Source organism: Tamandua tetradactyla, chromosome 9 (genome assembly GCF_023851605.1).
Source record: "Tamandua tetradactyla isolate mTamTet1 chromosome 9, mTamTet1.pri, whole genome shotgun sequence".
Taxonomy (NCBI): domain Eukaryota; kingdom Metazoa; phylum Chordata; class Mammalia; order Pilosa; family Myrmecophagidae; genus Tamandua; species Tamandua tetradactyla.
The window spans coordinates 82,101,645-82,125,301 of NC_135335.1; the positions used below are offsets into that span (position 1 = coordinate 82,101,645).

The window sequence follows — 23,657 nt, forward strand, 5'->3', positions numbered from 1 at the left end:
TTTTTCTTGTCTAATTGCTCTGGCTAGAACCTCCAACAGGATATTGAATAATAGTGGTGATAATGGGCATCCTTGTCTTGTTCCTGATCTTAGGGGGAAAGTTTTCAATTTTTTCCCATTGAGGATGATATTAGCTGTGGGTTTTTCATATATTCCCTCTATCATTTTAAGGAAGTTCCCTTGTATTCCTATCTTTTGAAGTGTTTTCAACAGGAAAGGATGTTGAATCTTGTCAAATGCCTTCTCTGCATCAATTGAGATGATCATGTGATTTTTCTGCTTTGATTTGTTGATATGGTGTATTACATTAATTGATTTTCTTATGTTGAACCACCCTTGCATACCTGGGATGAATCCTACTTGGTCATGATGTATAATTCTTTTAATGTGTTGTTGGATATGATTTGCTAGAATTTTATTGAGGATTTTTGCATCTGTATTCATTAGAGAGATTGGTCTGTAGTTTTCTTTTTTTGTAATATCTTTGCCTGGTTTGGGTATGAGGGTGATGTTGGCTTCATAGAATGAATTAGGTAGTTTTCCCTCCACTTCGATTTTTTTGAAGAGTTTGAGGAGAGTTGGTACTAATTCTTTCTGGAACGTTTGATAGAATTCACATGAGAAGCCGTCTGGTCCTGGACTTTTCTTTTTAGGAAGCTTTTGAATGACTGATTCAATTTTTTTACTTGTGATTGGTTTGTTGAGGTCATCTATTTCTTCTTGAGTCAAAGTTGGTTGTTCATATCTTTCCAGGAACCCGTCCATTTCATCTAAATTGTTGTATTTATTAGCATAAAGTTGTTCATAGTATCCTGTTATTACCTCCTTTATTTCTGTGAGGTCAGTGGTTATGTCTCCTCTTCCATTTCTGATCTTATTTATTTGCATCCTCTCTCTTCTTCTTTTTGTCAATCTTGCTAAGGGCCCATCAATCTTATTGATTTTGTCATAGAACCAACTTCTGGTCTTATTGATTTTCTCTATTGTTTTCATGTTTTCAATTTCATTTATTTTTGCTCTAATCTTTGTTATTTCTTTCCTTTTGCTTGCTTTGGGATTAGTTTGCTGTTCTTTCTCCAGTTCTTCCAAGTGGACAGTTAATTCCTGCATTTTTGCCTTTTCTTCTTTTCTGATATAGGCATTTAGGGCAATAAATTTCCCTCTTAGCACTGCCTTTGCTGCGTCCCATAAGTTTTGATATGTTGTGTTTTCGTTTTCATTCGCCTCGAGGTATTTACTAATTTCTCTTGCAATTTCTTCTTTGACCCACTTGTTGTTTAAGAGTGTGTTGTTGAGCCTCCATGTATTTGTGAATTTTCTGGCACTCCGTCTATTATTGATTTCCAACTTCATTCCTTTATGATCCGAGAAAGTGTTGTGTATGATTTCAATCTTTTTAAATTTGTTAAGACTTGCTTTGTGACCCAGCATATGGTCTATCTTTGAGAATGATCCATGAGCACTTGAGAAAAAGGTGTATCCTGCTGTTGTGGGATGTAATGTCCTATAAATGTCTGTTAAGTCTAGCTCATTTATAGTAATATTCAGATTCTCTATTTCTTTATTGATCCTCTGTCTAGATGTTCTGTCCATTGATGAGAGTGGTGAATTGAAGTCTCCAGCTATTATGGTATATGTGTCTATTTCCCTTTTCAGTGTTTGCAGTGTATTCCTCACGTATTTTGGGGCATTCTGGTTCGGTGCATAAATATTTATGACTGTTATGTCTTCTTGTTTAATTGTTCCTTTTATTAGTATATAGTGTCCTTCTTTGTCTCTTTTAACTGTTTTACATTTGAATTCTAATTTGTTGGATATTAGTATAGCCACTCCTGCTCTTTTCTGGTTGTTATTTGCATGAAATATCTTTTCCCAACCTTTCACTTTCAACCTATATTTATCTTTGGGTCTAAGATGTGTTTCCTGTAGACAGCATATAGAAAGATCCTGTTTTTTAATCCATTCTGCCAGTCTATGTCTTTTGATTGGGGAATTCAGTCCAGTAACATTTAGTGTTATTACTGTTTGGATAATATTTTCCTCTACCATTTTGTCTTTTGTATTACGTACATCATATCTGATTTTCCTTCTTTCTACACTCTTCTCCATACCTCTCTCTTCTGTCTTTTCGTATCTGACTCTAGTGCTCCCTTTAGTATTTCTTGCAGAGCTGGTCTCTTGGTCACAAATTCTCTCAGTGACTTTTTGTCTGAGAATGTTTTAATTTCTCCCTCATTTTTGAAGGACAATTTTGCTGGATATAGGAGTCTTGGTTGGCAGTTTTTCTCTTTTAGTAACTTAAATATATCATCCCACTGTCTTCTAGCTTCCATGGTTTCTGCTGAGAAATCTACACAAAGTCTTATTGGGTTTCCCTTGTATGTAATGGATTGTTTTTCTCTTGCTGCTTTCAAGATCCTCTCTTTCTCTTTGATCTCTGACATTCTAACTAGTAAGTGTCTTGGAGAATGCCTGTTTGGGTCTATTCTCTTTGGGGTGCGTTGCACTTCTTGGATCTGTAATTTTAGGTCTTTCATAAGAGTTGGGAAATTTTCAGTGATAATTTCTTCCATTAGATTTTCTCCTCGTTTTCCCTTCTCTTCTCCTTCTGGGACACCCTCAACACGTATATTTGTGCGCTTCATATTGTCCTTCAGTTCCCTGATCCCCTGTTCAAAGTTTTCCATTCTTTTCCCTATAGTTTCTGTTTCTTTTTGGAATTCAGATGTTCCATCCTCAGTTCACTAATTCTAGCTTCTGTCTCTTTAAATCTATCATTGTAGGTATCCATTGTTTTTTCCATCTTTTCTACTTTGTCCTTCACTTCCATAAGTTCTGTGATTTGTTTTTTCAGTTTTTCTATTTCTTCTTTTTTTCAGCCCATGTCTTCTTCATGTCCTCCCTCAATTTATCGATTTCATTTTTGAAGAGGTTTTCCATTTCTGTTCGTATATTCAGCATTAGTTGTTTCAGCTCCTGTATCTCATTTGAACTATTGGTTTGTTCCTTTGACTGGGCCATATTTTCAATTTTCTGAGCGTGATCTGTTATCTTCTGCTGGCGTCTGGGCATTTAATCAGATTTCCCTGGGTGTTGGACCCAGCAGGTTGAAAGATTTTTCTGTGAAATCTCTGGGTTCTGTTTTTCTTATCCTGTCCAGTAGATGGCGCTCGTGGCACCCGTTTGTCTGCGGGTCCCACCAGTAAAAGGTGCTGTGGGTCCTTTAACTTTGGAAAACTCTCGCCGTGGGGGAGGTTCGCCAGCTGTAGCGGCTTGGAGGAGTGCCAATCTGAATCTCCCAGCTGGTCCGGGGTTCCGAATGCGGGGAGGGTCGCCGGCCGCCGCAGCCCGGGAGAGCGCCCATCCCAATCTCCCAGCTGTCCCAGGGCGCCAAGCATGGCGGGAGGGCGCCAGCCGCCGTGGCCCGGGGGAGTGCACCGTTCCCAGCCGGTCCGGGAAGCCACGTGTTTGGAAGAGACCCCGGTCACCATTCTCCGCGGCCTGGGGATCTCCGATCCAATTCTCCCAGCTGGTCTGGGGGCTGCGCGTGGGGGTGGGCACCAGCCGCCACGGCTTGAGGTGACCGCCTGTCCAATTCTCCCAGCCGGCCTGGGAAGGAGGGAGGGAGGGACTCCGGCCGCCTGCCGCCCCGGCCTGGGAAGCCTGCGCCCCTCGACGATCTCACCGGAGCGGGTTCTCCCAGCCAGTCAGCCATTCCAGAATGGGGTATGCTGTCTTCTTGATCTCTGTCGTGGCTCCGGGAGCTGTTCTGTATCGTTTCTACTCCCCTAGTAGCTATTCTGGAGGAGGAACTAAGACCCGTGCGTCTTACTAAGTCGCCATCTTCTCCGGAAGTCCTGGGTTTGACCTTTTGATTAGATGGAAATGTGACTCTGTCTTTTCAGGATGGGTCTTGATTAGTTTACTAGAGTTTTTTAAAAGGGGAAACATTTTGTAGAAACCTCAAGCAGATGCTTGGAGAACAGTTGCTTCAGAGCTGACAGAGACACGGTGGTCTGGAGATGTGTAGAGTGCCAACAGAGAGAGCAGACGCTTAGATACGGACAGAGTCCTGCAGGAGTTGCCACGAACTTTCCCATGAGATGCTAAGCAAGCCAGAACCCAGACTTGCATCCTGGAGGAGCTAAGGGAAGGACCACAGGTGCTTAAAGAGAAAACCACCAGCATGAGAAGTTAGAAGCTATGGAACTGGGAACAAAGGTCAGCAGACCCCAGCCATGTGCCTTCCCAGATGACAGAGGTGTTCTGGGCCCATCAGCCTTTCTTGAATCAAGGTATCTTTATCTGAATTCCTTAGTTTGGATATTGTTGTAGGCTTAGAACTTAAACTTGCAAATTAATAAATTCCCTTTTTAAAAAGCCATTTCATTTCTGGTATATTGCGTTTTGGTAGATTTGACAAACCAATACACCTCCTTTTTATAAAAAATATTTCTAACAACCTCTTAAATACTGAAAGGGTAGTCATAGATAAATTATGCATAGATAAATTATGCATCCTGACTTACAGAACCGGAGATTTATTTTGCCTGCTTTTAAAACCTTATGTAAATGACATCATGAAGCCTTTTCTATGTCTTGCTTTTTTAAAGCATTTTTTATAATGAAATATAGCATACATACAAAAAAGCAACAAATTTCCAAGTATATTATGTATATAATTGTTGAATTTTCCTTTTAAAATAAAAAATTAATTTTTTATTTAAAAAATCCATATAGTACATCAGTTGAAATATAAAGAAGAAACAAAAGGGATAACTTTATAATAAAGGAATGTATATTCCAGTACAGAAATATTCAGACATGACTTACCTGGGAGACACTGAGTACATCAGAGATTTCACCTAGTGTAAAAAACTCCATGAATGCAACAGCTGCAAATGCAGACCAAAGCAGGCAATGTACTAGCTAATTACAAGGACACTGGTACTATGATTTCCTAAAATAGTAAAACAGTCTGTGCTGAAATCCTAAACAAAACACACTACAGCCATCCTTCCTGTTACACAATAATGACATTCTTTTAAAATCCAAAATACTTTGAATTGCAAAAATACTGCATTTATATGTGAAAGCAGACTCAGATTCTAAACCTAGATCATTATAAACATACTTTACATCTGCATGATTGCCCAGTGGGATATTAGAAAGCTGTGCAGAATGCCAGCCAATCTATTCTCATGCAGGACTGACCTGTGCATTGCAGGATGTCTAGCACTGTGTTTCTTGACCATTAAGTGCCAGCAGTGTTATTGTAATAACCAAAAATACCCCCACAAATTTCCAACGTTCCCCCAGGGGCGGTATCACGTTGGTTGGGAACTATCACAGGACTCCTGACTATAAGCCATTAATGGTCTCAGTCATGAAACCTTGGAAGGCCCATGGTCATTGCAGAAGTTTTAGGGGAGATGTTCTAGTTTGCTAGCTGCTGCAATGCAATGTACCAGAAATAGAATGGCTTTTAGAAAGGGAAATTTATTAAGCTGTCAGTTTACAGTTCTAAGGCCATGAAAAAGTCCAAATTAAGGCAAGGCTATAAAAATGTCCAATCTAAGGCATCCAGGAAAATATACCTTGGCTCAAAAGGCCAATGACGTTCGGGTTTTCTCTCTCGACTGGGAGGAAACATGACAATGTCTGTTAGCTTTCTCTCCTCATTTCATAAGGCTTCCCTGGGGGCATTTCCTTCTGCTCTAGAGTTCTCTGGCTGTCTGGGCTCTGTTGGTTCTGGTGATTTTTTCCCATTTTTCTGAAATGGTTTCCTTTTAAAGGACTCCAGTAAGCAATCCCACCTTGAATGGGTGGAGACGCAGCTCCATGGAAAACATCTAATCAAAAGTTACCATCCACAACTAGGTGAGTCACATCTCCATGGAAACAATCAGAAAGATCCCACCCAGCAATTGAATGAGGATTGAAAGGCTTGGCTTTTCTGGGCTGTACTACAGATTTGAATAGGCACAAGGGGCAAAAACAATTCCCTCCAATCTTCAAGTCTTTTCCAGTCATTCAATAGCAAATCTGTCCCAATTTAGACCTCCTGGAGTCCAAATTTAAAGAAGATTTGGGTATCCTGTGATTGGTACTTGAGGTTAAGGGGAATCGGAGTTGAGTAACATTCTTAGAGAAACTGATGACAAATACCTGTGATTTCAAGCTGTATCCCTACCTTTGCTCTGACAGCTCCATTCCCTTTGTCTGTTAAGACTTCAGAGATTCTGGATAGGAGGGCACCACTAATTTTTCAACCTGTGAGATCAAGGGCTAAATGAATCCATGCCAAACATTCTTGTCCACTAAATACTTGAGACCTTGTATCTCATTTTCTGTCATACAGTATAACTAACACTTGAGTGATTATTATATACGAGGCTATATATTAACTTTGTGCTAAGCATTTTACATGTGTTATCTTCTTTAATTCTCACAATGACCCTATGATTTCATTAGTAGATACTATTATTATTCCTGGGTTTTGATGAAGTAACTAAGACATGAAGAGGTTAAGTAACATTTCTACGATCACATAGTTAATAAGCTGAAGAACCAGGATTTGAACCCCGTCAGCTCCAGAGCTGGAGATTTCAACTGTTATAGCATTCTGCCTTAAAGGAAGGGGTGGTGTTGGTGAATGCACTTTTGTGGAAAACCTGTGTCCTGTGTATAGAGAAATGATACAGCCTTCCATTGGCTAAATGCCTTTTTGGAATTCAGCCTGCTTGAAGATCAGTGGCCTCCTGTATCAGTGAGATTGCTTTCAGTTTCCAAAATAGAGAGTTGACTAGTAGTACTGAACAATAAGGATATTTATTGCTAACTCAATAAATAAAGTAAGAAATTCTGGGTAGCAATTCCAGCATTGGTTAAATGGTTCAATAATATCATTAAGAACCCAGGGTTCTAACCATCATCAATGCATTAGCTTTCCTTCCTTATGGGAGTTATTTCCTGGCCTCAAGATAGCTGCTGCAGTACCAACAGCACAAGAGAAAGGAAGAAGTGGAGAAATAGGATTTTGTATGTTTTTTTCTCTCTATCAGACTTTCCTTTATACCTTTTTGGCCATAACTGATTGACATGCTCACCCCTATATCTGTTATTGGGAAAGGGGATAAACCATTATTTATCACCTGGAGTTCTGTTTCCAGGAATTTCCACCCTCTACTATAAAATCAGAGTACTATAGAAAAGAAAGGGGGACAGCTGCTGTTCTGGTCTGCTAGATTCTGGAATGCAATATACCAGAAACAGAATGGCTTTTAAAAATGGGAATTTAATGAGTTGCTAGTTTACAGTTCTAAGGCCGAGAAAATTTTCCAATTAAAACAAGTCTATAGAAATGTTGAATCTAAGGCATTCATCTAGGGAAAGATACCTTGGTTCAAGAAGACCGATGAAGTTCAGTGTTTCTCTCTCAAGTGAGAAGGCAGATGGCAAACACAGTCAGGGCTTCTCTCTCAGTTGAAAGAGCACATGGAGAACATGGCGTCATCTGCTAGCTTTCTCTCCTGGTTTCCGGTTTCATGCAGCTCCCTGGGAGGCGTTTTCCTTCTTCATCTCCAAAGGCCACTGGCTGGTGGACTCTCTGCTTCGTGGTGCTGCAGCATTCTCCGCTCTCTCTGAATCTCTCATTCTCCAAAACATTTCCTCTTTTATAGGACACCAGTAAACCAATCAAGACCCACCCAAATTGGTGGAGATATGTCGTCACCTAATCCAGTTTAACAACCACTTTTGACTAAATCACATCATCCAGGGAGATGATCTGATTACAGTTTCAAACATACAGTAATGAATAGGGATTATTCTACCTTTTTGAAATGGGATTTTCATTAAAACATGGCTTTTCTAGGGGGCATACGTCTTTTCAAACCAGCACAGCTTCCAAGTAGGCAGTAGATAATATCTTCCATTCCTTTCTTGTGGGATGACTGGGAGGTCCCAAATTATGTAACAACCAGGGGTTATGGTGGGTTTAGGAGACATGAAAGATGTATTTATACCACTCCCATTAGTGGTGGAATTGCTTACTTTTAGCCACCCAACCCTGAGAGCCAAAAGTTCCCTCATGCATTCTCCTCCAAAGATCTCCTTCAAAGGTGCTTAAGGGCAATGAGCCCTGTTCACACAGGTTTCTTGATCATTTCTGCCATCATGAGGTAGGCTGAGTATGTATGGGGCATTGCTTCTGCTATAACAAGGCCTGGTGTATTCCAAACAGTTAGAGTCTACAAAGATGTGTAGTAACCTATTGGTAGTTTCCTAAACGCACCATGCATGTGACCTTTGTCTGCCTATGCCCAGCGTCCCTGCCATGAACAATATATGGCCATGCATGGGAAGGCCTGGGGATGGGCATTCTGGTGTCATGTATGAGGAAGTAAATATGACAGATTAATATTTCACAACAGCAGTAATCTATGTAGTTCCTGTTTTGCCCTGTACTCAATAGATTTCTTTTAAATTAATTTCCACCCCCTTAACCCAAGAGAGCTAGACCTCCTGAGCCATCCATTGCTCTGAGGATGTATAAATTAGTGATTTTGGGTTGCAAGCAAAAGAAACCAACTCTGGCTGTTGTAATTAATTGAGAATTTTAGAGAAAGCTGCATCTCGCAGACTCAGAAATAGGTTGGAGAATCAGGCTTAGAATTGAGCAGGAGCAAAGCCATCTCCAGAGGATGAAGAAACAAGAACTGCTGGACCAGCCTGGACAGATATACCCCTGCCTGAGGAATGAACACCAGCCGTTTTCAATTCAACTCCACAGAACATTCAAAATTCGGGCAGGATCAATTTCAGGTGGATTGCAGATCTAACTGTAAAAGGGAAACCATTCAGCCTTTAGAAGAAAATGAAGGAGAAGACCTTTGGGCCAAAGAAGGTAGGGGAGGGTGTCAATCACAAGACAGTCTTGTCCTCACAGGAAGATACTTGTTCTAGACCAGGGCTGGGAAACAGAGGCAGGGCCTCTGCAGAAGTTAGAAATTCTTCATAAATAAAGAAATGAAAAAATCATATGATCTGCACAACTTGACTACAGGTGATTATTTCTCTCCCAGCATCTGTGAAAGATTTATTTTAAAAAAAACATCAAGGTTCACTCCAAAGAGAGTTGAAAATTTCAAATGCCAAGAAATTTTCATCCTATTTTTCTCCTCCCACACAACATAACTGACATCCTGGCCACAGAACTCGTGTGAAACCATGCATGACATGAAGTGAATTGTCAGCTTATTCCTGGTTTCTGGCTGCAGCTCAGCCTTGTTGGCTGTGCTCCTTCAGACTCAGAGCTGAAGTCTTGGTTGGGACTTTCCCTGCTACGGGGACAGGTTCCCGTAGACCAGGGTCTGTGGAAAGACTGGAGGGGTCACCAAGATGATTAAGACCCTGCCCTCAAGAACGTGGAAACGCCTCTACACCCAAATGGAGAATTGTCACCTTTCTCAAGGCATCTTTCCTGATTGTGGGATTCCTGATATACTGGAATACCTCAGACTGCCTCCTCAGCTCCCTCCTCCTCTCTCACTATGCTTCCTTCCTTTTCATCTAAGGTTTCTGCCTCCCAGGATGGTATCCTCAGCCCTGACCTCTGCCTTGACCGCCGACTCATATACCCAACTGTTCTCAAAACATTTTTACCTAAATGATGAAGAGGAATCTCAGAGTCACCATGTCTAAAACAGGTCTGATGATCGTTCCCCTAGACTCATCTCAGTCTGCCCATCGCAGGGAGCCAACATTGATTCTTACCTTTTCTTCACTCTCCACATCCAATAATTGCTCAGTAAATTCTGTTAATATGCCTTCATCCTATACTCTGAATCTGACTACTACTTATTACTTCTGCTGCCACCATGTGGTCCAATACACTGCTGTGGTAGTTAGATTCAGTTGTCAACTTGGCCAGGTGAAGGCACCTAGTTTTGTTGCTGCGGACATGAGCCAATGGTACGTGAATCTCATCTATTGCTAATTACATCTGCAGTCGTCCAGGAGGCGTGCCTGCTGCAATGAATGATGTTTGACTTAATTGGCTGGTGCTTAAATGAGAGAACACAACGTAGCACAGCCCAGGCAGCTCGGCATACCTCATCTCAGCACTTGCAGCTTAGCCCAGGCCTTTGGAGATGCAGAAAGGAATCACCAGCTGGGGAAAGTTGTTGGAACCCAGAGGCCTGGAGAGAAGGCCATCAGAGATTACCCTGAGCCTTCCCATGTAAGAAAGAACCTCAGATGAAAGTTAGCTGCCTTTGCTCTGAAGAACTAACAAAATAAATCCTCTTTTATTAAAAGCCAATCCATCTCTGGTATTCCGGCAGCTAGCAAACTAGAATAACTGCTATGTCTTATCTGGGCTACTGCAGTAAACCTTCTATCTAGTCTTGCTGCTTCCTCCCTTGTTCCTTGTATCAGTGAAGATTAGGTTTTAAATACATTAATCATATCACAAGTCACTCCCCTGCTCAGCTGTCTTTAGTGGCTTCCTTTACCCTTAGAAAACAATTCTAATTCCTTACCTGGCTGACAGGCTCCTCCATGACCTGCCTCCTGCCCACCTATCGTTCCCCCCTCACCTTCTCCATTTCTCTCAGCTCATTCTTCTTCTCTCTGGTCTTCTGTATGGCCTTTGAATGCTTGCTCCTGCCTCAGTGTCTCTATGCTTGTTATTCCTATTCTGTGTTGTTCTTCCTTAAATTTCTTATAGCTTAATAAAATAAAATATAGGTTGCAAAGGTGCCTTTCCTCTACCATATAGCCACCCACCCTTCCAACCACTTTCCCTGCTTTTTTTTTTAAACTATTTCTTCTTTTCTTAAATAGCATTGCCAAAGAAAAAACTGTACCAGACAATGTGAAACAGGTAAGGATGACTTTATTCAGGGGCTGCTATAGCAAGTGAGAAAGAGTAGAACTCAACTCTACAGATAACAAAGCACAGCCAACTTGTTTTTTCTTTCAGTAATTTATTCTTTTATTTATTCCATAAATCAGTAGCATCTAAGAAAAGCCACCCTATCAAAGTATTCTTTGCTTTATCCTCTGCATTCTCATAGCTCTTTGCTAGATACTTATATTTAGTTTGAATATATAATTTCTAAGTATCTTTAATCTTAAGCAAATAATATGCTGAAATTTTTTATACTAAAAAAGATTGATGTGGAATGATGTTTGTTGCAATATTATTTATAGCAAAAAATATATGGAAACACCCTAAATACTTACCAACAGAGAAATGATAAGATAAATAATGGAACATGTGTGTAATCAAATGTCCCAAAGCCATCTCAATATTCACATGGAATATACAATGGTGGTAAAATATTTTTTTATAATGTTCATAGAAAAAAATGACATATAAACCTTTATTCCTATATCTAATATAATTCAAATTATATTAAAATATAGATAAAAATGCTGATAAATTAACAGTGATCTCTTGTGGATTAAGCAATTTAAAATATTTTCTATTATCTTGTTTACACGTAGCACTCTTCACATTATATACTTTTTACAATCGCAAAACAAAACCGCAGAGGTTTTTTTTTTTTTTTAATTTTTTTATTAATCAAAAAAAAGAAAAGAAATTAACACAACATTTAGAAATCATTCCATTCTACAAATGCACTCAGTAATTCTTAGTATCATCACATAGATGTATGATCATCATTTCTTAGTACATTTGCATCGATTTAGGAAAAGAACTAGCAAAACAGCAGAAAAAGATATAGAATGTTAATATAGAGAAGAGAATTAAAATAATAATACTAATAATATATATATATATATAAAAAGGAAAAAGAAAAAAACAAAAACAAAAGATACAAACACACAAACAAACAAACAAAAAAACATATTTCAGGTGCAGCTTCATTCAGTGTTCCAACCTAGTTACATTACACTTAGGTATTATTGTGCTGTCCATTTTTTAGTTTTTGTATCTAGTCCTGTTGCACAGTCTGTATCCCTTCAGCTCCAATTACCCATTATCTTACCCTGTTTCTAACTCCTGCTGGTCTCTGTTACCAATGATATATTCCAAGCTGATTCTCGAATGTCGGTTCACATCAGTGGGACCTTACAGTATTTGTCCTTTAGTTTTGGGCTAGACTCACTCAGCATAATGTTCTCTAGGTCCATCCATGTTACTACATGCTTCATAAGTTTAGTCTGTCTTAAAGCTGCATAATATTCCATCGTAGGTATACGCCACAGTTTGTTTAGCCACTCGTCTGTTGATGAACATTTTGGCTGTTTCCATCTCTTTGCAATTGTAGATAATGCTGCTATAAACACTGGTGTGTTTTTGCCCTTTTGTCTTTGCCCTTAAGTCCTTTGAGTAGATACCTAGCAGTGGTATGGCTGGGTCATAATCCATTCTGCCATTCTATGTCTTTTGATTGGGGAATTCAGTCCATTAACTTTTAGTATTATTACTGTTTGGATAATATTTTCCTCTACCATTTTGGCTTTTGTATTATATATATCATATCTGATTTTCCTTCTTTCTACACTTTACTCCATACCTCTCTCTTCTGTCTTTTCGTATCTGACTCTAGTGCTCCCTTTAGTATTTCTTGCAGAGCTGGTCTCTTGGTCACAAATTCTCTCAGTGACTTTTTGTCTATAAATGTTTTAATTTCTCCTTCATTTTTGAAGGACAATTTTGCTGGATATAGGAGTCTTGGTTGGCAGTTTTTCTCTTTTAGTAATTTAAATATATCATCCCACTGTCTTCTAGCTTCCATGGTTTCTGCTGAGAAATCTACACATAGTCTTATTGGATTTCCCTTGTATGTGACGAATTGTTTTTCTCTTGCTGCTTTCAAGATCCTCTCTTTCTCTTTGACCTCTGACATTCTAACTAGTAAGTGTCTTGGAGAACGCCTATTTGGGTCTATTCTCTTTGGGGTGCGCTGCACTTCTTGGATCTGCAAATTTAGGTCTTTCATAAGAGTTGGGAAATTTTCAGTGATAATTTCTTCCATTAGTTTTTCTCCTCCTTTTCCCTTCTCTTCTCCTTCTGGGACACCCACAACACGTATATTTGTGCGCTTCATATTGTCATTCAGTTCCCTGATCCCCTGCTCAAGTTTTTCCATTCTTTTCCCTATAGTTTCTGTTTCTTTTTGGAATTCAGATGTTCCATCCTCCAGTTCACTAATTGTAGCTTCTGTCTCTTTAGATCTACCATTGTAGGTATCCATTGTTTTTTCCATTTTTTCTTCTTTGTCCTTCACTCCCATAAGTTCTGTGATTTGTTTTTTCAGATTTTCTATTTCTTCTTTTTGTTCAGCCCATGTCTTCTTCATGTCCTCCCTCAATTTATTGATTTGGTTTTTGAAGAGTTTTTCCATTTCTGTTCGTATATTCAGCATTAGTTGTCTCAGCTCCTGTATCTCATTTGAACTATTGGTTTGTTCCTTTGACTGGGCCATATCTTCAATTTTCCGAGCGTCATCCATTATTTTCTGCTGGTGTCTGGGCATTTGATCAGATTTCCCTGGGTGTGGGACCCGGCTGGTTGAAAGGTTTTTCTGTGAAATCTCTGGGCTCTGTTTTTCTTTTCCTGCCCAGTAGGTGGCGCTCGTGGCGCTCGTCTGTCTGCACGGCAGTCGGCCCGGGAAACCGCGCGTGGAGGCGGGGGTCGCTGGCCGCCGCGGCTTGGGAGAGTGCCGGTCCTAATTGCCCAGCTGGCCCGAAACGCCAAGCGTGACGGGAGGGCCCCACTATCCAACGTTCCCAGTCAGACCGGGGAGCCACGTGCGTGGAGGGGACCCCAGTCGCCAGCCGCCCCGGCTGGGAAAACGCGCGCCCCTCGGGTATCTCACCGCAGCAGATTTTCCCTGCCCGTTCAGCTGTTCCAGAATGGGGTACGCTGTCTTTTTGGTCTCTGTCGTGACTCCGGGAGCTGTTTCGTATTGTTTCTGTTTCTTTAGTTGCTTTTCTGGAGGAGGAACTAAGACCCCGCGCGTCTTACTAAGCCGCCATCTTCTCCCCGCAGAGGTTTTATTTGTTTGCTTTTTAGTAAATCAATTGATATACCTCGTACTATGCTACCTCTGTAGAAGAGTCAGAATAAAAATAAAATAGTAGATTGGTTTTCATGTAGCTTACAATTTATTATTTTTTTTAACTTTTTTTATTGTATATATAAATACATATATCGAAGAAAGAAAAAAGCAATAGTTTTCAAAGCACTCCTCAACAAGTAGTTACAGGACAGATCTCCAAGTTTGTCCATACCATTTCTCAGATTTTCCCCTCTAGCTGCTCCAGGACATTGGAGGCTAGAAGGAATAAATACTTTTTTTTATCATCACAATCAGCTTTTTTTGTCTGTGTGAAAAATAATATATATACAAAAAAAAGGCAATAAATTTCAAAGCACTGCACAACCAGTAGTTGTAGAACATATTTCAGAGTTTGGTATGGGTTTCTATTCCACAATTTTAGATTTTTATTTCTAGCTGCTGTAAGATACTGGAGACTAAAAGAAGTATCAGTGTAATGATTCAGCAATCATATTCGTTCATTAAACTCTACCTTCTTTGTATAATTCCACCATCACCTTTGATCTTTGTATCACACTCTTTAGGGGTGTTTGGGCTATTCCCATTCCAACTTTTTCATGTTGGAAAGGGCTGTCAATAATATGGGACAGGGAGATGGAACCAGCTGATGTTCTGGAGAGGCTGGGCCCTCTAGGTTACAGCCAGCTTTTTAAGGGCTAGGCCGGGGTTGGATGAAAAGCCTTGGAAAAGTAGTAAGAAGAGAGGGCTTTTTGATCATTCAGATGGGTGAAGGATTTACTAAGGTTGTAATTAGGACCACTTGGTTGGGAATCTGTAAGGAGGGAAATAAGGAGCTGCCTAGTTAAGAGCCTCTCAGATGCCCGGGAAGCTGCAGGAAGAGGGAGAGGGGAGAGGAGACGAGGGCAGGAGGCAAGACTGATATCTAGAATAGCTCCCATCTGAAGTTGTCTTTTTCCCCTTTTTTCCTGCAATCTTGTCTCATAGACCACTAGTATTTCCATCTACCCAATTTATTTTACCCCTTATCCTCCTATTATTTATTTATTTTTATCCATATTTATTTACTCATCTATCTATATCCTGGATAAAGGGAGCATAAGGTTTTCACAATCACGCAGTCACATTGTAAAAGTTATATCTTTATACAATTGTCTTCAAGAATCGAGACTATTGGAACACAGTCCAACAGTTTCAGTTACTTCCCTCTAGCCACTCCAATACACCATAAACTAAAAAGGGATATCTATATAATGTATAAGAATAACCCCCAGGAAAATCTCTTGATTCCATTTGAAATCTCTCTGCCACTGAAACTACTTTATCTCATCTCTCTCTTCCCTCTAAGGTCAAGAAGGTTTTCTCAGTCCCTTGGTGCCAGTCCTGGCTCATCCTGGGAGTTCCGTCCCATGTTGACAGGGAGATTTACACTCCTGGGAGTCATGTCCCACATAGTGGGTTGGGGGGAGGGCAGTGAGTTCATCTGTTGAGTTGGCTTAGAAAGAGAGACCACATCTGAGCAACAAAAGAGGTTCTCTGAGGGTGACTCTTAGGCCTAATTTTAAGGAGGCTTAGCCTATCCTTTGCAGGAATAAGTTTCATTGGAGCACACCCCAAGATCAAGAGCTCAGCCTATTAATTTAATTGTCCTCACCATGAGAATATCAGAAAGTCTCCAAATGGGGAAATTGAATATTTCCTCCTTTCTCCCCAGTCCCCTAAGGGTACTTCGCAAATACTTCTTTATTCACTGTCCAAGTTACTCGGGGATATATTGGGGCATCACACTAACCTGGACAAACCAACAAAATCTCACGCCCTATTCAAGATTCCATGTACTTATGGTGTTCAACTAAATTGACCATACAAGTTAAATTATGAAATGTGCTACCCAAAATATAAATTTTGCACCAAATAAACATCTCTCCCTTTGGGCTCGCACAGAAGTTGAAGTTGTAACATATGGACAATATCATCCTTAACCCTGTGTTCTGCTCTACCTTAGTTCTATCCAAATCAGCATCCTTCATATTGCTACTCGAAAGCTGATTCCTTTTTCAACTTTTTAGACAGTTCTTGTATGGGGTACTGCTGACTTTTATAGCTTCAGCGCTCTAACTCTGAGTAATGACTTTAATTTACCTAGAAGGAAATCAAGTCACCCAAACATGGGTGCTTAGGTTTGGCCCATGAGAATTATTTGGGCTTGGTGATGAGAGAGGGTTTGAATGCAGCCCCAGAAACATGGAAGATGTTACACGAGATGATGGAGATCCCAGCTACAGCCCAGAGGGTAGATATCTGTGCAGCAGGCATCACAGAGCACATCTGGTCAGAGGAGCTACTATTGGAATGACGTGGGAGTCACATGGTAAACACTAGGAATTCGTTTGTAAGCGTTGTTAAAAAAAAAAAAAGCAACAACCAAATTTCAGCGGTTTAACACGACAACAACATCAACACCATCACATTCATGCTCCTCACTTATAGGTCTTCAGGGCATCCAGGGCGGCTCTGTCTCAGCCCGCCAGCCTGATTCAGATGTTCGTCCACGTCGCTCATGCTGGGACCAGCAGCTTCTCATGGCAGACGGCAGAGGTTCAAGAAGCCCAGCCAAACTAGGAAGGCACATTTGAAACCTCTGATGAAGTCACATCCATTGATATTCTAATTGACAAAGCAGGGGTACATCTTCCTTATATAATCCAGGCTACACTTGGAGCCTTCTTGATTTTTACCCCTGGGGAAGTGAGTGCAGTTGGGAAGTCCATCGTGCCCCTGTGGAATTTGTACTGAAAGGGTTACAAGAACAAATAGCTACACAATGTTTAGGCTAGTAACCTACCTGCCCTCTCTCTCACCCCTCATCCTCTCACTTGTCCCTAGGAGATGAGGATTTGTGTGCCTGATTGTTCAGTTAGGTAGTAGGGTGCCTTAGGTCAGCCCTTATCTGCCACCTTCCAGCTCTCTGCCTGGAGAACATTTTAGCCTGTACTCTGCTCTGAACCCTTAGGACTCTGGGGATGTCCAGGGCTACCTGTGTCCAGACAGGTAAGTCTGTACTCACTCAGGGGTGAAATATTAGCAGGTCTTTCTAGGTGCAGCCCTTAAGCCATGTTTTCTTATCAGCTTGTTGGAAACACTGACATTTTGATTTTTGTTAGTTTTTTATTTCTACATTGCCTTATTTCTCCATTAATTTGGGAAAAGAAGAAAGGGGTGCTATTTTGGCTTTCTAAACTCCCACATTATGGAGTAGTATGCAGCAGATAAGAAAAACTAAGTGGTTCAGTATGTATGCACATAGAAAAGTTTGTGTTAAAACAAATCTTATTGATTTAAAAATCAAGCTGGAGAAGAAGAAAGGTACAATTTAATCTTATTTATGTCAAACAAACAAACAAGCAAAAATCCACAAACTCACAACGAACCTCTGTATTTCTCTATGTACATTTATGTATAGGAATACATATAGATAGTTCTGGAAAGACATATCCTAACCTAACAACAATGGTTTCTGTATGTCATATTTAATTTGTTTTTTTTTTTTAAATTTGTTTTTAACAGTAGAATATATCTCTGTGGTTTATGGTTAAAAATAACATAATCTTACCTGTGTAGTGCCTGGCCAAAGTCCAGCCCCTTTAGAAAAGTTCAGAGACCTTTTTCTAATACTTCTATGTTAGAAGTTGTGAGATTTTCCCTGATTGGGAGGGATTGGTTACCATGCTAGCCAGGTGGGCCAGGGGCCACAGAGTGAATGCAAGCTCTGTCCCTGGGGCAGATTCCGGGTTTCATAAAGAGGGATGAGAACTGGGGTTGAAGTACGGGTGCTGCTGGAGCCAGAGGACCCAAGGCAATTGCTGAATGTGGGGTTGGAGTGTTTGAGGCTCGATCATTTTTGAGTATTTTTTGGGAAATGCGCTGGTGGGTTGATCTGATTTAATGTATAGAATTGGACCAGACCAGAACTTTGATTTTAAAGGTTGCTAAATGTCTGCATTTCGGAATTACCAAGGACTCAAGTCAAGGTTGAGGTAAGTTTAGCGTGGCGATGCCGTGAGAGCCGGGACGTTCTCACCTGTCGAACAGTCCTGATGCGGCTTTTGAAGGACTCTCTATCTGCAGCTCCGACTCTGAAGAAGTTGTGCGGATGCTGAGTGGAAGAGTGGTAAAATGCAAAAATGTTAAGAACTCTTCTTTTTCTCTGATTTTTTTCTCCCCGTTACGGTAAGTTGTAGTTTACCTGGGAACCACCAGAGGGCGGATGGGTTTCGGTCGGAGCACGAGTTGAAGCCTGGGCAGGAGACTGGTGGGGAAAATCACTTCCACGCGTGAAGGGCTCTGCCTCCTCTTCCGGGAGGCACGTGAATTAACCCCACAATTGGCGAAATGGATGATGCCTTTGACTACTGGTTTTGAGCCAAGTTTATAAAGACACTGCATTAACAAATTACATTTAGCTCTTGATTTTTCCAAGTTGATGGTTTCATTTGAAAACTCTTTTGGCTGTTTGCTTCCTCCTTTTGTATCTAATTTAAGGCCATTTCATCCCTCCTCAGCAAATATGGCAAAAAACTGAGTGTGAGAAGAGACTACCATTGTCCTCAATTTTGTCATCAAAGGCTACATCTCACTCACACACACAAACCCATCCCTTCAAAAAGAAAAGAGAATGGCCCAGCAATTCCTAGAAGCAACATTCCATCTTTTGTTTGTCTGTATGTTTTATTTTAAGGTTGTGAGAAGATGGCCCAGCCACACCACTAACAACTGAAATTAGAGCTTGCAAGAAAAGAGCTGGAGGGAGATGCAGGAAGGTGGGCTGTGCTGATAGCTTCCCCATCTCCCTGAGGAATTATTTCTCTAAGTACAGCCTTTTCACCACCTGCTTCTGAACAATTTGGGGGAGGGGACTTACTAAAATGCACATTTCTGGGCTGCAGCCAAGTTTAATGAATTAAAATCTGGACCTCTGAAGCTGTGTTTTTAACAAGTGCCCTTGTTGATTTCTTACGAATACACATTGCATTTGAGACTAGAGGTAATCCTCCTGGGGTGAGGAAGGAGGGGACTTGTGGCACCAAGGGAAAATGTTTCTATTTCAGTCTTCAAAAACCTTACCCTGAGATAGAGGTCATGCAATCCAGAGAACTGACAGCAAAATGGCTGGTGGGCAGCTGCTCCTGAGGATGGACAGGAAAGGCTGTGAGGCCGTAGGAGCCTGTGGGATCATTATTTGGGAATCATCTAGAAGGGAAAGGGAATTATTGGACAGCACAGGAAGGTATTCTGAAGCATCCCTGAGGATTCTCTGCTCTCTGCACCTCAGAAGCACACAGAAACCCTAAACATAATATCTAATGACATTGATACTATATGCAGAGCATCTGTGAAAAATTCTACTTGCTCCAAATATCTTCCGTACTAGGGAAAAATGCCTCCTTAATCATATTTCCTAGATTTCCACAAATATAGCTTCATTTGTCCAGGACTTTTGTTTTGTTTTTAAATCTTTTTAAATGCAAAGACCCATGGGAAAATGAAGCCTCTGTTCACACCTTAGTGGGAATTTGCTTACTACCAAATTATTAAATAGCTGTGATCTTTCTTACTAAGAAAAAGAAAACATTTTTATTGAACTGAGAGGAAGAAGTTATTTTAGAGGCTGGGAAGTTGAAGGGTAGGAAAGTGGGAATACAACATTGATTCCAAGAATTGTAAGCAAGACAAACTTTAGGAGCTCCTTTTGATCTTGGAAGTCCTCAAATCCTAAGTCCCTGTACCTGACCATAGATAAGACTATGCTACAACAACAAATAGACCTCAAATCTCAGTGGCTTATTACAACAAAGACTTCTTTCTTTTTTTTTTTTTTATTAATCAAAAAAAAGAAAAGAAATTAACACAACATTTAGAAATCATTCCATTCTACACATGCACTCAGTAATTCTTAGTATCATCACATAGATGTATGATCATCATTTCTTAGTACATTTGCATCGATTTAGGAAAAGAACTAGCAAAACAGCAGAAAAAGATATAGAATGTTAATATAGAGAAGAGAATTAAAATAATAATACTAATAATATATATATATATAAAAAGGAAAAAGAAAAAAACAAAAACAAAAGATACAAACACACAAACAAACAAACAAAAAACCATATTTCAGGTGCAGCTTCATTCAGTGTTCCAACCTAGTTACATTACACTTAGGTATTATTGTGCTGTCCATTTTTTAGTTTTTGTATCTAGTCCTGTTGCACAGTCTGTATCCCTTCAGCTCCAATTACCCATTATCTTACCCTGTTTCTAACTCCTGCTGGTCTCTGTTACCAATGATATAGTCCAAGCTGATTCTCGAATGTCGGTTCACATCAGTGGGACCATACAGTATTTGTCCTTTAGTTTTTGGCTAGACTCACTCAGCATAATGTTCTCTAGGTCCATCTATGTTATTACATGCTTCATAAGTTTAGTCTGTCTTAAAGCTGCATAATATTCCATCGTAGGTATACGCCACAGTTTGTTTAGCCACTCGTCTGTTGATGGGCATTTTGGCTGTTTCCATCTCTTTGAAGTTGTAGATAATGCTGCTATAAACACTGGTGTGCAAATGTCCGTCTGTGTCTTTGCCCTTAAGTCCTTTGAGTAGATACCTAGCAGTGGTATTGCTGGGTCGTAATCCATTCTGCCATTCTATGTCTTTTGATTGGGAAATTCAGTCCATTAACTTTTAGTGTTATTACTGTTTGGATAATATTTTCCTCTACCATTTTGGCTTTTGTATTATATATATCATATCTGATTTTCCTTCTTTCTACACTTTACTCCATACCTCTCTCTTCTGTCTTTTCGTATCTGACTCTAGTGCTCCCTTTAGTATTTCTTGCAGAGCTGGTCTCTTGGTCACAAATTCTCTCAGTGACTTTTTGTCTATAAATGTTTTAATTTCTCCTTCATTTTTGAAGGACAATTTTGCTGGATATAGGAGTCTTGGTTGGCAGTTTTTCTCTTTTAGTAATTTAAATATATCATCCCACTGTCTTCTAGCTTCCATGGTTTCTGCTGAGAAATCTACACATAGTCTTATTGGATTTCCCTTGTATGTGACGAATTGTTTTTCTCTTGCTGCTTTCAAGATCCTCTCTTTCTCTTTGACCTCTGACATTCTAACTAGTAAGTGTCTTGGAGAACGCCTATTTGGGTCTATTCTCTTTGGGGTGCGCTGCACTTCTTGGATCTGCAAATTTAGGTCTTTCATAAGAGTTGGGAAATTTTCAGTGATAATTTCTTCCATTAGTTTTTCTCCTCCTTTTCCCTTCTCTTCTCCTTCTGGGACACCCACAACACGTATATTTGTGCGCTTCATATTGTCATTCAGTTCCCTGATCCCCTGCTCAAGTTTTTCCATTCTTTTCCCTATAGTTTCTGTTTCTTTTTGGAATTCAGATGTTCCATCCTCCAGTTCACTAATTGTAGCTTCTGTCTCTTTAGATCTACCATTGTAGGTATCCATTGTTTTTTCCATTTTTTCTTCTTTGTCCTTCACTCCCATAAGTTCTGTGATTTGTTTTTTCAGATTTTCTATTTCTTCTTTTTGTTCAGCCCATGTCTTCTTCATGTCCTCCCTCAATTTATTGATTTGGTTTTTGAAGAGTTTTTCCATTTCTGTTCGTATATTCAGCATTAGTTGTCTCAGCTCCTGTATCTCATTTGAACTATTGGTTTGTTCCTTTGACTGGGCCATATCTTCAATTTTCCGAGCGTCATCCATTATTTTCTGCTGGTGTCTGGGCATTTGATCAGATTTCCCTGGGTGTGGGACCCGGCTGGTTGAAAGGTTTTTCTGTGAAATCTCTGGGCTCTGTTTTTCTTTTCCTGCCCAGTAGGTGGCGCTCGTGGCGCTCGTCTGTCTGCACGGCAGTCGGCCCGGGAAACCGCGCGTGGAGGCGGGGGTCGCTGGCCGCCGCGGCTTGGGAGAGTGCCGGTCCTAATTGCCCAGCTGGCCCGAAACGCCAAGCGTGACGGGAGGGCCCCACTATCCAACGTTCCCAGTCAGACCGGGGAGCCACGTGCGTGGAGGGGACCCCAGTCGCCAGCCGCCCCGGCTGGGAAAACGCGCGCCCCTCGGGTATCTCACCGCAGCAGATTTTCCCTGCCCGTTCAGCTGTTCCAGAATGGGGTACGCTGTCTTTTTGGTCTCTGTCGTGACTCCGGGAGCTGTTTCGTATTGTTTCTGTTTCTTTAGTTGCTTTTCTGGAGGAGGAACTAAGACCCGCGCGTCTTACTAAGCCGCCATCTTCTCCCCGCAGAGGTTTTATTTGTTTGCTTTTTAGTAAATCAATTGATATACCTCGTACTATGCTACCTCTGTAGAAGAGTCAGAATAAAAATAAAATAGTAGATTGGTTTTCATGTAGCTTACAATTTATTATTTTTTTTAACTTTTTTTATTGTATATATAAATACATATATCGAAGAAAGAAAAAAGCAATAGTTTTCAAAGCACTCCTCAACAAGTAGTTACAGGACAGATCTCCAAGTTTGTCCATACCATTTCTCAGATTTTCCCCTCTAGCTGCTCCAGGACATTGGAGGCTAGAAGGAATAAATACTTTTTTTTATCATCACAATCAGCTTTTTTTGTCTGTGTGAAAAATAATATATATACAAAAAAAAGGCAATAAATTTCAAAGCACTGCACAACCAGTAGTTGTAGAACATATTTCAGAGTTTGGTATGGGTTTCTATTCCACAATTTTAGATTTTTATTTCTAGCTGCTGTAAGATACTGGAGACTAAAAGAAGTATCAGTGTAATGATTCAGCAATCATATTCGTTCATTAAACTCTACCTTCTTTGTATAATTCCACCATCACCTTTGATCTTTGTATCACACTCTTTAGGGGTGTTTGGGCTATTCCCATTCCAACTTTTTCATGTTGGAAAGGGCTGTCAATAATATGGGACAGGGAGATGGAACCAGCTGATGTTCTGGAGAGGCTGGGCCCTCTAGGTTACAGCCAGCTTTTTAAGGGCTAGGCCGGGGTTGGATGAAAAGCCTTGGAAAAGTAGTAAGAAGAGAGGGCTTTTTGATCATTCAGATGGGTGAAGGATTTACTAAGGTTGTAATTAGGACCACTTGGTTGGGAATCTGTAAGGAGGGAAATAAGGAGCTGCCTAGTTAAGAGCCTCTCAGATGCCCGGGAAGCTGCAGGAAGAGGGAGAGGGGAGAGGAGACGAGGGCAGGAGGCAAGACTGATATCTAGAATAGCTCCCATCTGAAGTTGTCTTTTTCCCCTTTTTTCCTGCAATCTTGTCTCATAGACCACTAGTATTTCCATCTACCCAATTTATTTTACCCCTTATCCTCCTATTATTTATTTATTTTTATCCATATTTATTTACTCATCTATCTATATCCTGGATAAAGGGAGCATAAGGTTTTCACAATCACGCAGTCACATTGTAAAAGTTATATCTTTATACAATTGTCTTCAAGAATCGAGACTATTGGAACACAGTCCAACAGTTTCAGTTACTTCCCTCTAGCCACTCCAATACACCATAAACTAAAAAGGGATATCTATATAA

At 40.4% G+C, this 23,657-nt stretch overlaps 1 long non-coding RNA gene across 1 annotated transcript in view; it reads left to right on the forward strand.

Annotated features, from left to right (window-relative positions):
• Positions 1-18,944, forward strand: part of LOC143647199 (uncharacterized) — a 61,239-nt gene extending 42,295 nt beyond the window's left edge. The window contains exons 3-4 of the long non-coding RNA XR_013157908.1: positions 18,043-18,094; positions 18,796-18,944. This is a non-coding gene — a long non-coding RNA (uncharacterized LOC143647199). The remainder of the gene's footprint in view (positions 1-18,042; positions 18,095-18,795) is intronic.
• Positions 18,945-23,657: the final 4,713 nt, after the last annotated feature.